Source organism: Mobula birostris, chromosome 8, assembly GCF_030028105.1.
Source record: "Mobula birostris isolate sMobBir1 chromosome 8, sMobBir1.hap1, whole genome shotgun sequence".
NCBI classification, from domain to species: Eukaryota; Metazoa; Chordata; class Chondrichthyes; order Myliobatiformes; family Myliobatidae; genus Mobula; species Mobula birostris.
This window is the reverse complement of record NC_092377.1, coordinates 61074932-61090994: the sequence shown is the minus strand read 5'-3', so window position 1 is coordinate 61090994 and position 16063 is coordinate 61074932.

The window sequence follows — 16063 nt, the reverse complement described above, 5'->3', positions numbered from 1 at the left end:
AGCTTCTATATTACTACCATTGAAAACAATATACTCTAAAATCCAACACTTAACCCCAGCACATTGTCAATTAAAGCCAGATTGCCTTCATTTCTTTCCACCATTCAATGCAAATGATTGCAGATCAACTATTTATCATTTTTAATCAGTTTGTATAAGCAAAACATAGTTCCAGTTACTGCACTCATCTACCTTGATAAGCAAAGACAGTGACCACAATTTCTCTTCACTTAAGCACTTACTGACAGTAAAAAAGACTAACATATGAGTATTTGAGTATAAGATGGCATATCTGCATTTGGTTATTGTATATTTTTGTGGATTTATTTAGACATTTGATATATTGCCTTTTGCTTGAAGATCTAGTACATTTTAATCAGCGGTGCATTTATAACACAGATGTGTAGAGTTGAAAAGTGAAAAGGGTGTAAAGGAGGAGTGATTTAAGAACATAATATGTTTGCTTCGATTCTCAAGCAGAGCTATGTATATCAGTTGTGCTGTAAATTACTGAAGGATTGTTTACCATTTATGCTTGCAGCTAGTATTGTTGATCATATAAATTAAAATACAATATAGTGGATGATTACATTTTCTTTGCACATATTTTCTAAAGACCGCTTTATTCCCCTTCCATAACATCACCCATCTCTGCCGCTGCTTCTTCTCTCCTGTTGCTTTGTATTTTGTCTGTTCTAATGTGTTCTTGGCTGCATTTACTACAGGTCTCTGTTAGTTCGAGTTTTATCAAACACTGCTACATGGACCCTAGCAAATTCTGTCCAGCGATTCTTTCCATGATTGTTGTCTTGCATGAAATTCCGGACCAGCCATGCATCGGATTTCAAATTCACAAACTGATTTTGGAATCCAGGTGAGAGCTAATCCCTGTTTATCCCCATAAATTATTCCAGCTTTGCTATTTACTGACATGTTCACCTCCTTCAATTCTTGACTCTTGCACATTTCTGATTATAATCATTTCATCATTGATACTGGTGCTTTAAGCTACATCAGTCCTGCATTATGGAATTTTGTTTCTTCCCCTATTCTTGCCTTTCTCCATTTAAGAGAACCCTTAAAAATAGGGGTTTAATCACGGTTTTAGGCACAGCCTATTACCTCTGTGATGCTCAGTGCAACCCTCATGAATTGTTCCTTGGAATGTTTTGCCACAGGGCCGCCATATGAAAGAAAATTGTTGATATACAATACAGATGCTGCAATCTGGAACAACAATTCACTGGAGGAACTCAGTAGGTCAAGCAGAATTTGTGAAGGGAAAGGAATTGTTGATGTTCCAGGACAAAATTCTGCATTTCAGAGTTCCTTAGGATGGAACAATCCTGCATTTCAGAATATTTGGTTCAGGAGATAAACCTGCTTAGAGGTAGTGCTGTGGAGGTTTACTTGTTTCAGGGTGTTTCTAATGAGGAAAGATTGAGCAGTATGTACTCTTTGAAATTCAGGATAATAAGAGATGATCTTACTGAACTGAGAGGACCTGGCAAGGTTTAATGTTATGAAAATAACTCTAAGTGGTGGAATCTAGCATGGGGGGAGGGGTGGATGGTCTCTTGAGAAGGGTTTGCCTACTTGATACTGATAAAAAGATTTGTTCTCTTATTGAGTTATAACTCTTAAATTTTCTGCCATTAAATATACTCAAGAATAAAATATTCTTATTTTTGTGCCATAAGGCTATGAGGATGAGACAAGAAAATTGAGTTGGGGCCAAAGATCAAACAATAATGATCTCACTGAATGGAAGTAAAAAACAATGTTCCTGTTCCTTGACCTCTTGGGCTCTGTGGATAGTACCAAGTTTTACCCTTGGCTCTGCACTTTTCGTTCAAGGTTGCCTGAATTTTCATATGTGAAGTTAGACATTAAAATGTGTGTAAATAAATAATTAATTAGTATTTTCCTGATATTGAGGCCAAAGTCTTGAAGCTTATTGATTAGTTCAATAAGCTTCTAGGTCTTGTAGTAGTGGATATTGCCCAATCCATCATGGGTAAAGCCCTTCCTGCCATCTACGTGGAACATTGTCCCAGCAAGACAGCATCAATCATCAGGGACCTCAACACCAAGCTCATGCTCTTTTCTTGCTGTTGCCATCAGGAAGAAGTTACAGGAACCATAGGACTCACACCACCAGATTCAGGAAGTTATTACTCCTCAACCATCAGGTTCTTGAACCAAACATTTAACTTCACTTGCCCCATCACTGAAATGTTCTCACAACCTGTAGACTCATTTTCAATGACTCTTCATCTCTTGTGATCGACCTTCATTGCTGATTTATTTATTATTATCATCATTATTTCTTTTCCTTTGTATTTGCACAAACTGTTGTCTTTTGTACACTGGTTGTATGCCCAGTCAGTGTGAGTCTTTCATTGATTCTATTATGGTTATTGGGTTTATTGAAAATGCCCACAAGGAAATGAATCTCAAGGTTATATATGGTGACATATATGTACTTTGAACTTTGATATTATTGATGAACAAGTGGGACACTTGTTCTTCTCACCAATAATAAAATGTTAATTGTTGTTGAGAAGATTATTTCTCAGCTTTAATTTTAAAGCTAAAAAATCCATTTTGCATTTAAAACACAGCTTTAATGCAGTCATTGTGAATTCATCCCCCTTGCTGAAATATACATGTCATGTTTTGTTTTCTGATTTCCAACATTGTCAATTCCCCTAAGTTCGCTCTTCACCTTTACCAAACACTTCAGTTTGAACATGACCCTTTTAACTTCCAAAGGAACCCAAAATCACTTTTCAACATATAACATGATGAATATAACTTAACTTTATGAGAATGATAATTCCATATAAAAATATTACTGATTTCCTGTAATGCAACAGAAAGATGTATTTTCACAAGTTTAGGATATTCCAAGTGAATTAAGCACTTCTGATGCAATATTACAGTTGCAGTATTTAATATCTATTTAATTATTATGTCATTTGTCCAGATGTGCCCTTCTCTATCTTCATTGAAACTCCTCAGCAGTCAATAACCTACTGTAACATCCCCTTCAAACATCACTCTTTTCTTTAGTCCCCCATTTGTGTAATGATCAAGTGTCAAGCATTGTTTACTCTTCCCGCTTCCTCACATCCTGTTCTTCAATGATAATTTCTTATGTGTGCTTTCTTCCAGTTGAGTATTCACGGCTATGAAGGTACAAAACATTCTATTGAAATAACTCTTTAAATTCTGCAGGATCTCAACAGGATGGATGTGAGAGGATATTTCCTCTTGTGGGCCAATCTAGAGTTAGAAGTCGCTATTTAAAAACATAGTCACCCACTGAAGATTTTTTTTATATCTCAGAGGATACTGAAACTTTGGCACTTCCTTCCTTAAAAGGTTCTGGTAGCAAATCTTTGAATATTTTGAAGACAGGGATTGAAAGGGCAGATTGGAGGTTGCACTCAAATTAGCCATGATCATATACAATACTGGAGGAGACCTGTGTATCTGAATGGCTCACTCTTGACCTTGCTTGTAGTTCATGACTAAGTTACTTTCTCGTCCTTCAACAACAACATCGGTCCATCTGCTTCTATCTACCTCGGCCCTCTAGGGCACACTCTGCACACTTTAATTCTTTACTTGCTTATCTCCCATCTTACCTTCATTCACCCTAGACTGTTTAATATGGTTGCTGTGTTTATTGGTACTGGCTAGAAACAGTAAACAGGCAATTTTTCTGATCTGTCATTTAAAAGCTTTCATCATTACAAGGTTTCACTGTGTATACACAACATTTACAGTTATTAGCAAAATCAGAATGAGAAAGACTGTGATAATTTTTCTGCATTTGTTCAGTGTTTCTTGTAAAATATTTGGAACTCTTTTCCTCAAGGAGTGAGAGAAATCAAGTCTTTGAATACTTTCAACATGTAGGTAGATAGATTCTTGATAAACAAAGGAGTGAAACATTACCAGGAGTTAGGAAGGATTGCAGAGATGAGCTTACAACCAAATCAGCCATGGCTGACTGGTGGGAAGGACTGAGTGACCTCCTCTTGCTCCTGATTCATGTGTGCCTTCACTCCCTACTCAACATGAACCATCTTCCCTTCAATCAGCCTGCCACGGAAAGATGGCAGGTGTTGTTTTAGCTAACAGCAGCAAATCAGATCACAGAATTTCTTCATCAGTAAAATTTTCTATGTACTGTCGTAATTTTACCTATTATTATCCACTGCACTTATATTCAGTAAGACCTCGAGGTCTGGCAAAGATATGAATTTCCCAGGTATATGGAAGGCTGCTTTAAAGCATAAATCAAAATATAATTATACTAATAGCTGAAGTGGGAAATAATAATGTTTATTTGCAAGACCAGTTGGCAATAGTTTTAATAGGAAATCTGATAAACAGCCACTTAAAGAGATATTGCTTCACAATTCTACCTTCTATTTTAAACATTCATGAGTGAAATCCTGCTGTGCAGTTTTGTATGAACACTTCAAACACTTCAAGGCACTGCCATTAAATTCCTTTGTCAGCTTTTTATTACAAAGATTAAATAATTATTTTTTTAATAGTGGAAACAAAGAAAGAAAGATAAGAAATGGACTAAGCAACATAGTTCTCCCCACCCACATATGCTCTGCCATGCCGCCTCATATCTGAAATTCATTTTATGTGCCTTGTTTACATATTACAATACTCTTAATCTACCAAATTTTATCCTAAAAACACAAGGGATGCTGGAAATACTCAACATGTCAGGCGGCATTTGTGAAGAGAAGAAAGGAGTTAATTTTTCAGGCCAATGAACTTTCACCAGAATAAGATAATGTGTTAAAGATATAAAAAATGCAGAATCCTTCCATTCCTTTTCCTTTTATTCATTGCTTCCTTTTGAAGGCATCTAAGCTATTTACCACAAATAATTCCTGCAGCAGGGAGTTTCACGTTCAAACAATCCAGACACAAAAAATCTCTTCTTATTTCTCTATAGGATTCATAACTTCAGTGGAATGAAATTCAGAAGTTGAGCTAAATGTGCATACCTTACTACATTACTTACTTAGCACAATATGACAGATCTATTGTACCATATTTCTACAGATGCACTTTTTGTCACTCTTTCTACAACTGTAAATGCCCAAAGGTGAAAATGCTTTACACATTGTAATCTCTTAGTAATTCCAAAGGAACCAAATGGAATAGAGACATAATTGTCAAGAAATTCATTCCTGGTCAGTAGCAATATATCAGTGACAGCACGAAACACTGTCTCTGAACTTGTTGAGATAATTTTGGAGGCAGAATACATTGTGCTAACAATACCATATAACTTACTTGATGCCATTGACTTAGGAGTGCAGAGGGGTGAAATTAGTGGTTGTTCCTGATTTAATTTTCTGTTACCAAAATTCCCAACCTGAAAACAAAACATGTGCAAATTACTTCTAAGCCAAGGTTCAAATGGTAACCTTTAAATTTGTACACCATGCAAGCAAAACGTTGTTATACAAATTTTACTCATGGTTCATTTAATTCATCTGCAAAATATCTTATAGATTTTCAAATGGATTATATTTAGTCAGTCAGCCAAGCACTGTACATTCAAAGACACTTTAAACATCATTTCTGAGTGGTAATTGCAGTTAATGTTGTATAATACCTCTTGCATTTGAGGTGGTACCTTCTGTTTGGCTGAATAAGGTAAATGTTTTAATGAATGAACAGAAGTATTATTTTACAAGCAGGTGCCTGGAATGATCATAGAAAGATATAAAACAGAAAGCATATCCTCAGCTTCTTCAGTCCATGAGGATTTATTTCAAATCTTTCCATTTTCTTCATGACCTACTGAGTATAATCACAATTTAGCACATTCTAATAAACGTTCATTGATATTAATTTTATAGGTCCTCCTTGAATACCGACATGTGCTATTCTCTGTATTACATTTGAGTACCTCAGGCTGGTGTCAGTGCTAAGTACATCTGAAAATCAACTGACCTACAGAAATGTCTGTATCAGTTATATTGTTTCAGATCACATAAACTAATAGCAGTCATATGATATAGTCCTCATTGTCATGACAGACTTACCTAATCCCTCACAATTGTAAGATGCATGATGTTAATGTCAATCATTTTCTCCTATGAATCTGAAACACAGATAAGTCTTCTTACCTTTCCTCTTTCAACATTTTTCTCATTGGAATTAGAACTTACAGTTGCACATAATTCCATGATAAAAATCCTCTTTTTAAATGTCAGCACTCAATATGCCTGGCTGATTGTTTATTTTTATCATCTGAAGACAATTATGTTAAGTACAGGTACATGCTGTGATGTTCAAGAGTAGAGTCAGATTTTGAATGGATTTGCAGTATGTGGGTTAAATTTGGCTATCTGGGATGAAGTGACTTGGCAGTTTATTGACTAACGGATGTCTTTAGCTAGAAATTAAAATTAAATCATGCTGCTCAGGAAGCAAACTTTTCCATTTTTATAAGAATAGAAAACTTCCAAGTAAATGCTTTGTTCAGGGCATTGTTGTTCAAGTGTGAGAAAGCAAGATGTCCTCTCCACATTACATCCTCTTCTGGAGACACAGAATCGAAGTAGAGTACAGGCTACTGAGCCAGTGGCAGTCCTTTGAAACAGTTGTCCGATCAGTTCTACTGCTTGCTCTTTTTCTCACGGCCCTGGTAAGTTCTCTTTTTCATGAATTTATCTAGTTCCCTGCTGAATGCTCTCATTGAATCCATTCCAGCCAACCTTTCAGACAATGTATCCTGAGCCATAATAACATGCACTGTGTAGAAGTAACTGTAAAACAAAAAAAAAGAGATTTGACTGCTGAAGTAGCATCAGGTTTCGATCTAGTGCACAATGATTTTTTCATACACCCTACTGGAAATAAAGTACAGGTCATTTCAAGGTTACAAACACCCAACTCACAGACACTCCTGTATATGAGGGCTTCCCATAATATTATTAAATCCAAAAGTCTGACGTACATGCATACGTTCATTCCTCTAAATGACGAACTAGTTTCTTCTCCCTCTCTCCATATTTAGTAACTGTTCTCTCTAACCAGTCATAAGTGAACTTTTAATGCATTCATTACAGTACTTTGGAGGTATGGTTACATATAAGTAATTATGTGTATATTCTGACTAATGGACAAAATTGATTGAAGAAGTTAGTAATTCCTTAACCCAAGGGGTGTGGGTTTAGGAATTTACAGGGGATGGTCCCTCTCTGAGCCCTCTCCTTGGATTAACAAACATGGTGTCCCACTGCTCAAATCTTTCTTTTTTCTTGGAGCGAGGCTTTCTACAGGTGCATTCAGTCAAAGATGTAACACCCAAATATGTGGACTTCAAATTGCATCATGCCTGAATTATTGAGGGTGGCTTTTAGTAGGTCACAAAGCTATGCTGCTCAGTTGCCCAGAAATCAAAATGGCTCCCATGATCTAGTAACCTATGCGAATATCAAAGAAACTCCTTGTCTTTGTTCTTGGAGCAAATTGATTTCTTCTAGTCCACATGGAAATCAAAGTTTCCCATGTTTCTGAATTTCTCTCCGTGTTTTAACAAACCAAGCCTAGAATATTTGACACCCTCCTATGTACAGGAAGATCTTGCTAATGACCACTAGATCACAAAGTAGAGTATTAGGTCTAAGCCTGATAAAATGCATGTGTGAGGACATCTGAGGACGTGGAATGAGGCTGAGACAGAGCCAGGGTATGCTATGGATTTGTCGATAGGTGGTCTCTGTGATGAGGAAAACATGAGAATGGAAAATTGTCTCAAGATCTGATGGCTAAATCCAGGAACTGGGAACACTGAGGCTCAGATTGAAGAAGTGGCCTGGAGGTGGAAATGATGTGGTGGTGAGAGTACGAGTTTATTATGAAGATCAAGGAGGATGGATTTTTGAGTAGTATGTTCAATCAAGATGGCGCTGAGCTGCAATTTTCGTCAAGGCTAGGTCTCAGACATGTTTTTTAGTTTTAGAGGGATGGTTTTGGGGACAGTGTGGAAAGTTAGGGGTCAAGATAGGGTTTAGCGACAGGGATGAGAGGGTGTTAGAGATCAGACTGGAGAACTCAGTAGCTGAAAGCCCTTTGATCCCTAGGATGGATGTTAGGTCTGCAAGTGCTGTGAATGATTACCGGAGGGAGGAGGGCTGGCAACCTCTCAGGCTGGCACTGGACCCAGGTCAGTGGGTCCCGGGATCAGAGGTCTGTGCAGGCAGGAGGTACCAGGGTTAGTGAACCCCCACTGACAAAACCGGTTGGCAAATTGGTGAGGAGTTTGAGCCCTTCAGTTTTCGTTCTGTCATCAGCGAGTCCCAGCAAGTACTGAAGATCGAAGCCCAAAGGTCAAAGACCAAAGTCATGGCCTTATAGTTGAAATCCTGGGTCTGCGAGTCTGTGAGTTCACTGGGAAAGTTGGAAGCCCCATGTCTGGAAGTCTGTGAGTCCACTGGAAATGTTGGAAGCCCAATGTCTGGGAACGTGTGAGTGCATTGAGAATGTTGGAGACCGGATGTCTGCGAACGTGTGAGTGCACTGGGAATGTTGGAAGCCCAATGTCTGGGAGTCTGGGAGTCCACTGGGAATGTTGGAAGCGGGATGTCTGGGAGTTTGTGAGTCCACTGGGAATGTTGGACGCCCGATGTCTGCGAGTGCACTGGGAATGTTAGATGCCCGATGTCTGTGAGTTTGTGAGTCCACTGGGAATGTTGGATGCCCGATGTCTGTGAGTTTGTGAGTCCACTGGGAATGTTGGAAGCCCAATGTCTGGGAGTCGGTGAGTCCACTGGGAACGTCGGAAGCCGGATGTCTGTGAGTCCACTGGGAATGTTGGATGCCCAATGTCTGGGAGTCTTTGAGCCCACTGAGAATGCTGGATGCCCGATGTCTGTGAGTCCACTGGGAATGTTGGATGCCCAATGTCTGGGAGTCTGTGAGCCCACTGGGAATGCTGGACGCCTGATGTCTGCGAGTCTGTGAGTCCACTGGGAATGTTGGAAGCCAGATGTCTGTGAGTCCACTGGGAATGTTGGATGCCCAATGTCTGGGAGTCTGTGAGCCCACTGGGAATGTTGGACGCCCGATATCTGCGAGTCTGTGAGTCCACTGGGAATGTTGGAAGCCAGATGTCTGTGAGTCCACTGGGAATGTTGGAAGCCGGATGTCTGGGAGTCTGTGAGTCCACTGGGAATGTTGGAAGCTGGATATCTGTGAGTCCACTGGGAATGTTGGATGCCCAATGTCTGGGAGTCTTTGAGCCCACTGAGAATGCTGGATGCCCGATGTCTGTGAGTCCACTGGGAACGTTGGATGCCCAATGTCTGGGAGTCTGTGAGCCCACTGGGAATGCTGGACGCCTGATGTCTGCGAGTCTGTGAGTCCACTGGGAATGTTGGAAGCCAGATGTCTGTGAGTCCACTGGGAATGTTGGAAGCCGGATGTCTGGGAGTCTGTGAGTCCACTGGGAATGTTGGAAGCTGGATATCTGTGAGTCCACTGGGAATGTTGGATGCCCAATGTCTGGGAATCTGTGAGTCCACTGGGAACGTTGGAAGCCGGATGTCTGGGAGATTGTGAGTCCACTAGGAATGTTGGATGCCCGATGTCTGGGAGTCTGTGAGTCCACTGGGAATGTTGGATGCCCAATGTCTGGGAGTTTGTGAGTCCACTGGGAATGTCAGAAGCCAGATGTCTGGGAGTCTGTGAGTCCACTGGGAATGTTGGAAGCCCGCTGTCTGGGAGTTTGTGAGTCCACTGGAGGCTGGAGACTGGGAGGCAGCCTGTTGTTATTTTTATTGCTCTGCTAAACGCTGTGGGCATTCAGTGTTGTTGCTGGAATGCATGGTGATATTTGCGAGCTGCCCACAGCACATCCTTAAATTGTGTTTTGTTAATACAAACAGTGCATTTACTGCATTTTTTGGAGTACATGTTAAATAAATCTGAATCTGAATCTTGAATCCAAATTTATTTCAGATTTTCATGCGTCCACCAGCTGTTCAGGAACTGAGCTACTAGACCTCTAAAGTAAACGAGAAATTGCTAGGTGATTTATCTAGTGCATAATATCTAGCTTCTGACTTGCTCTTTTAGGTAGCTAGTTTTGATTTTATGGTAATACCCCAGATACTGATAATCGTGGAAAATACCAATGATGGTCCATTTGGATTCTAAGTGAAGGTTCTTCTTTTTTGGAGGTGTCGCCCTACGCTCACCTCTTGCCTGGATTAACACAGCTCCAAAAACACTTTAACTGCTTAACAGCATTTAGAATAAAACAGACTGTAGTATTGGTACTCCATAAACATGCTTGCAAAGCAATTAGCTGTAATTAGCTGTCTTATGCCAATCAAGTTCAAGTTTATTGTCATGAAACCACACACATGTACACAGCTAAATGAAACACCGCTCCACTGGGAGTGATTGATACTGAAGACATGATCATTTGAGAAATTGTGAATGGAGTTGATAGATTCACGATGAACATCTCCACTTTAGACTTAGCATGAAAGGAAGTTCATTGGTGTGACACCAGAAAAGTACTCACGTGAAGAAAGCTATAGTAATGTACTGGGTTTAATAATAATCAGCCACCAACAAGTTCTCATGTTAATGCTGCTTTAAACATCAAAGATGATTACTCCTACCTCCCCTCTGGGATACAGCTATTTAGAATTTAGAATAAGTGAATAATGATATGTGAGTAGTCCTGACAAAACACAAGTTGGGTAATCAATTAGTACATTAGCTTGTCAATATTTTGCTGATAACTGGAAGAAGCAATGTAAGACAATGCCTGGCTGAATTTGTTCTCTTTTTAAGTTATTTTCAGTTTCATAGAACCCCAGCTATGAGGAACTAGCTTCAGCCACTTTACCTGAAGACTGAAGACTGTGCAGATAAACCCATCATTTCTCTCTACTCACCGTCCCATGCCTCGCCCCTTTTTGCAGAAAAGCTTCAATTTCCAAGGATTTTGGTATGCTCACCTCTTGTCTGGATTAACACATTTGAACTGCTTAACAGCATTTAGAATAAAACAGTCATCATTAACAGCAGCCTATTCACTATCCTAAATATACTCGGTTCTATTACTGCTACACTGTTGTCACATTGCACACCACCTACAAAATGTACTCCAGCAACATTCTAGAACAGCGCGCTATATTTCTGCAAGACTGGGACAAGGTAGTACTAGAATTACTACCCTGTCCTTCTAAATATTCAAAAGCATTAGAAAAACTTCATGTAGCTCTCTATGACACACACCATCTTGAGTAGAAAATAAATTACAATAATTTATTATTCAAGCCTTGAAGCTTCTCTTCCAACCACATGAGGAAATACCTTCTTCAGATGGAGTAGAATGATTCAAAGCCAAGCTCATCACGAGTGACTCAAGAGCCAAGCAGCATGAGCACAAAATAGTGACAAGGGCAGTTATGCCTACATCTTGCGAATTAATCAAAACAAAACATACATATATAATCATACCATTGACCACTCTTCTATGTTAATGTGCAATATAAATATGTAAATAACTACAGTTAAACAAATCATTTAACACTCTTGCTAACTTAAGTGCTATCAGAGCAACAGTCAATGACAATTTCCTTTTGCTGATCAGAAGAGTTTAATTGCTGGATTTACAGAAAGAGCGTCATTTAGAAAGGGATTTTCCTAACAAGCTGTATTCAAATGGAAGGAGTGCAGAATCACCTTAGATTGATACGAAAGAGCACTATGATGACTGGGAGACACAAGAGACGACAGATGCTGGAATATGGAGAAACAAACAACCTCCGGAGTGAATTCCGGGTCTATGGGGATAAAGGACTTTTCGACGTTTTTGGTTGAAATCCGAAGCATCAACAGTTCTTTTTGTCTCACAGATACTGCTTGACCTGATGGGTCCTTCTAGCAGATTGTTTGTTATGATAATGACTGAACCAATTTAATGTACTTTAGATCTTCTTTTGTCATTCATCTCAACTTAAATGGAGGAGTATCTTAGCATATCAGTCTGCTTGACACATCACTTGGTTTTGTTCTTCACATGTGGGTTTTCTAAATGTATTTAGTACATTTAACTCATTGGAGATAGTTTGGGAACTAACTCTAATGAGTAAAATAAGATGTTCAAAGTACATACGCCAGAAGCGAATAATCTTAACCATTGTATATTACTTCACATTAATGAAATATTTTGTATTTTGACATATATCCATAAAGTAAAATTTGTTATGTGTGTCTCTGATCATTCATATTTAAAGATTTAACTCATAGGCATGGACTTCAGTGGATTTTGTTTGCTTCAGAATGATCTTGTGAAAAATTGTGAAGTGATATCCAAACAAAAATAGTTGAAAATACATTCATTACATTTATTCATGGATATTTCTGATTGCAAGCTAATTGAACCAACCTGATGAAACGTATCAAGAAGGATTCCAGCTAATTGCATCCATTTAAGGGAGCTGTTAGCATTATTGTTTGAACTAAATCAATCTGCAGTGACATAATCTGTTAATCGCCAGCAGATAATTATTGCTGCTATTTCAGTTCATACTGATTGAATTGGTTGTTTTTTTAAAGAAATGCTTCAATGGGTTTTAGCTTAGAAGAGGTAGTTTAGTTTTACAATTTAAATATTTTGAGGTGAGGAATATCATGAGAAGTGAAATGGTGTATTACAAAAGCTAATATCAGCCAATGCTGCTTGCTATAAATTAAGTTCGGTAAATTAAAACAAAAGTGATTTGTTACTTAGAATAAGTGGTATAAAAAGGGTATTGGATGCAGAATTTTTGAATTTTTTTTTCAGTGCTGAATATCTTCTTGGTGTGGCGGCGGGGGGGGGGGGTGAAAGTTTATTATAGGTAGGTGGAAATGTTGAGCTGAGCTTGTAATCAGATCAGCCCTGATTTTATTGAATGTCAGAATATTCTTGAGGGGCCAAGTGTCCTACTAATGTGCATAACTTGCTTGTTTGTATGTATGCTAATATGTAATTCTGAATTGCTGGTTGTGGGAGCTCTTTTAACATATTGCAGTGCCATACTGTAAGGTTACAGTTCTCTAGATGATATCAAAAATTAAACTTACTTTCAAAAATTAAATATCTGAAATTAATTTATCAATGTGTTCCAAGGATCCATAATTCAAAAGGTTCTTTTTTTAGTGTGAATTGTAATATTATAATTTGACAATAGATTGTTAAGTAATACTTTCTAATGTTCTGGTAACCCAGAAGTATATTTTTTAAATGCATCCATGTATACTCAAGAGGTGTTTTTTTTCCCCCAGATCTGTCATAGGCCTGTAACAAACCATATGAAATATACAACAAAGGTACGTTAACTCATGCACTAAATTTCTCTGTTATTCATTACTCTCTAGGGCATTCTTCATGACCATACTGACCAACAATGCAGTTAATACTTAATGGCACTATATAATGTTGTATTATTCCACAGCATTGTGTGCTATGCCAAAGACTACTTTTGGCCACATCTGATCTCAGGACAGAAGCACAGTAACATAGATTTTGCTTCACTGTGGGTAATATTTTGTAGGAAACCAATATTCACCTGTACTCCACTGTTCAGACAGTACAGGTGTCTTCTTGCTACACAATTGGACTCAGCATTAAGTTCAGTAGTAGCTATGGAATTACTGATCTGTGGGAATGAATGCACTTCATTTCTGTCTCCTCAGATATGGCTAGTATTCAACTTGCACCCCATTCATTTGTGATTGGAGATTTTCATTACAAAGTGTAATTTACCTAAGATTTTGTTTAATTTTATTGATTTTATGTTATATTTATATTTAAATGACAGTATTAAAAGAGTGCTTAACTAAGTTATATTTTCTGTTAGCTCCATTGAACTACTTTAGATGTATCTCTATATAATAGATGATTAAAATGGTGACTTATGCTTTCAAGTGGCGCAAGCTGTCAAATCTCATCAAGGTGATGCTGGTTTGAGGGCCTAAGGTTTTGATACTCTTGACCTGCTCCACCTAGTGTTACTTATTTGAATGTAAAACTTCAAACAGTGGTCATAGGACAAGGTCTATACACATTAATGCACATATACAAACACTGATATCAGGTCAGCGTTTATGCAAGGTATTACACCATTTTATAGATATTGCATGCACAAGCACTGATGGTAAACAAAGTGTGTCCTGGTTTCTTTCTTCACTGATGTATATTTTGTTGGTACAGGGCATATAATTGATTTTAGTCTAGTAGTAAATCTGCAAACACTGATTTTCATCATATCATCATACCATCACTTCTCTAAAAACATGTTCCCTTCAGTGCTAGTTTAAGTGTTCTTCTTTGGCCAGGTGAACATTTCTGCAGAGTACTACACATATATGTTTTGATAAAAAAAAACACAGCAGAAGCTCCTTATCACAGAATATTACATTAAACTTGAAAGGTGAAGCACTCTGTCAGTCACTTAGGTCATTTGGAATTCTTCCTTTGTTTTGATAGGCCAATGCACAGTCCATGCATTCAGACTAAGGTCACATCATACATGAGCCAGGACCTTCAGCTACATGTGGCTGAGTTATACCACACAGCAAACTGTTTTTTATCCTGCTCATCAAAAATAGTTTTGCCTATTACTCTGATTGATAATTGAGGACAATTTGCATAATATCACAATTAGAAAAATTGATGAGATAGGCATGGCCTATGGAGTTTTTACTGGAATGAATACTTATCCTCATATTATTGAACTCACATTATTCTGCGCATTTATTTTTTTCTTTAAAAATATTCTTCATTTCCTAACTTTACTGGGGTAAATGTGAAAAAAGTCTCAGATTATGCATCCAGCAAGTACAGCATTTTAACTAAGGTGTAAGCTGAATATATTTTAAGAATGAAATGGTGTGTGTAACAATTAGCATAATAAATTTATTTTCCTCTTTATAATTAAGACAAGCAAACAGGAGTACATTTTGAGAAATAATTAATTATTTTACATGATGTGATATATATAAAAACATGTTATTCATTATTTAAGGCTTCCAATTTCAGTACGCACCTGTACATGAAGTGCATTGTGTAGGAAGCTTTCTGAATATTCCAGTAGTTCATTTACAGTAAAATACAAAGTTAAAATTTCTTGTACACCATATAAGCTCTAATATAGAGGAAGCAATATTCTTTTTTAAAAAATGATGGTGGCATTATGTAAATAGGAGATGTAATATTCTGCTGGTTCTCATGTATATATTGTGGGAACAATGTCAAGTGACAGTTTTTTCTGTGATGTTCAAAATGTTATTAAAAATTTAGTTGCCCTTAAGTCACCATAATACTATGGAAAGCACAGCTCCTCATTGTTCTTAAGCAGCATGATGACCGAGCTTGCACTAGTCAGCCAGATTAATATACAAATCATTGTCTTCACTAACTAGTATATTGATTTTGGCAACAGGAGTTTCTTGTCAGTTCTTACACCAACCCACTATTTTCCTTTGTCTTGTATACCAGCCCCTTTTGATGTCAGGAGTAATGAGTTTCTAAAAAGTTTAAAAGTTTAATTTCCTTTTGTATAATAAATGTTTTATCACAACTATATTGTGCCATCAAATCCAGGAAAATCAATAGGGAACAGATACGTTGCAAAATGAATTATTTTAGACAGTTTTGAAAAATCATTCCTGTCACCATTTTCCCAGACATGAATGCATATTAAAGGACCAGCTACTTCATCCGTTTAATTATATGTGAAGTCAGGGATAATACACATACTTTAGTAGCTATTGATAGTCATAAAATAATTTCTGATATGGAAATGTTTATGTTGGGAGCATCTTAAATCAATAAACCTTAATTCAATAAACTTTGAGTAGAACCAAATGGAAATTTCTTCTGTGCTTTCAAAAGATTAAACAATTACAGCATCTGGTTTATATATATTTATATGTTGATTATTAAATCAAATAATTTCTTTTTTTTAAATGCATGAAAGTATATGAAAAGAATTAATTG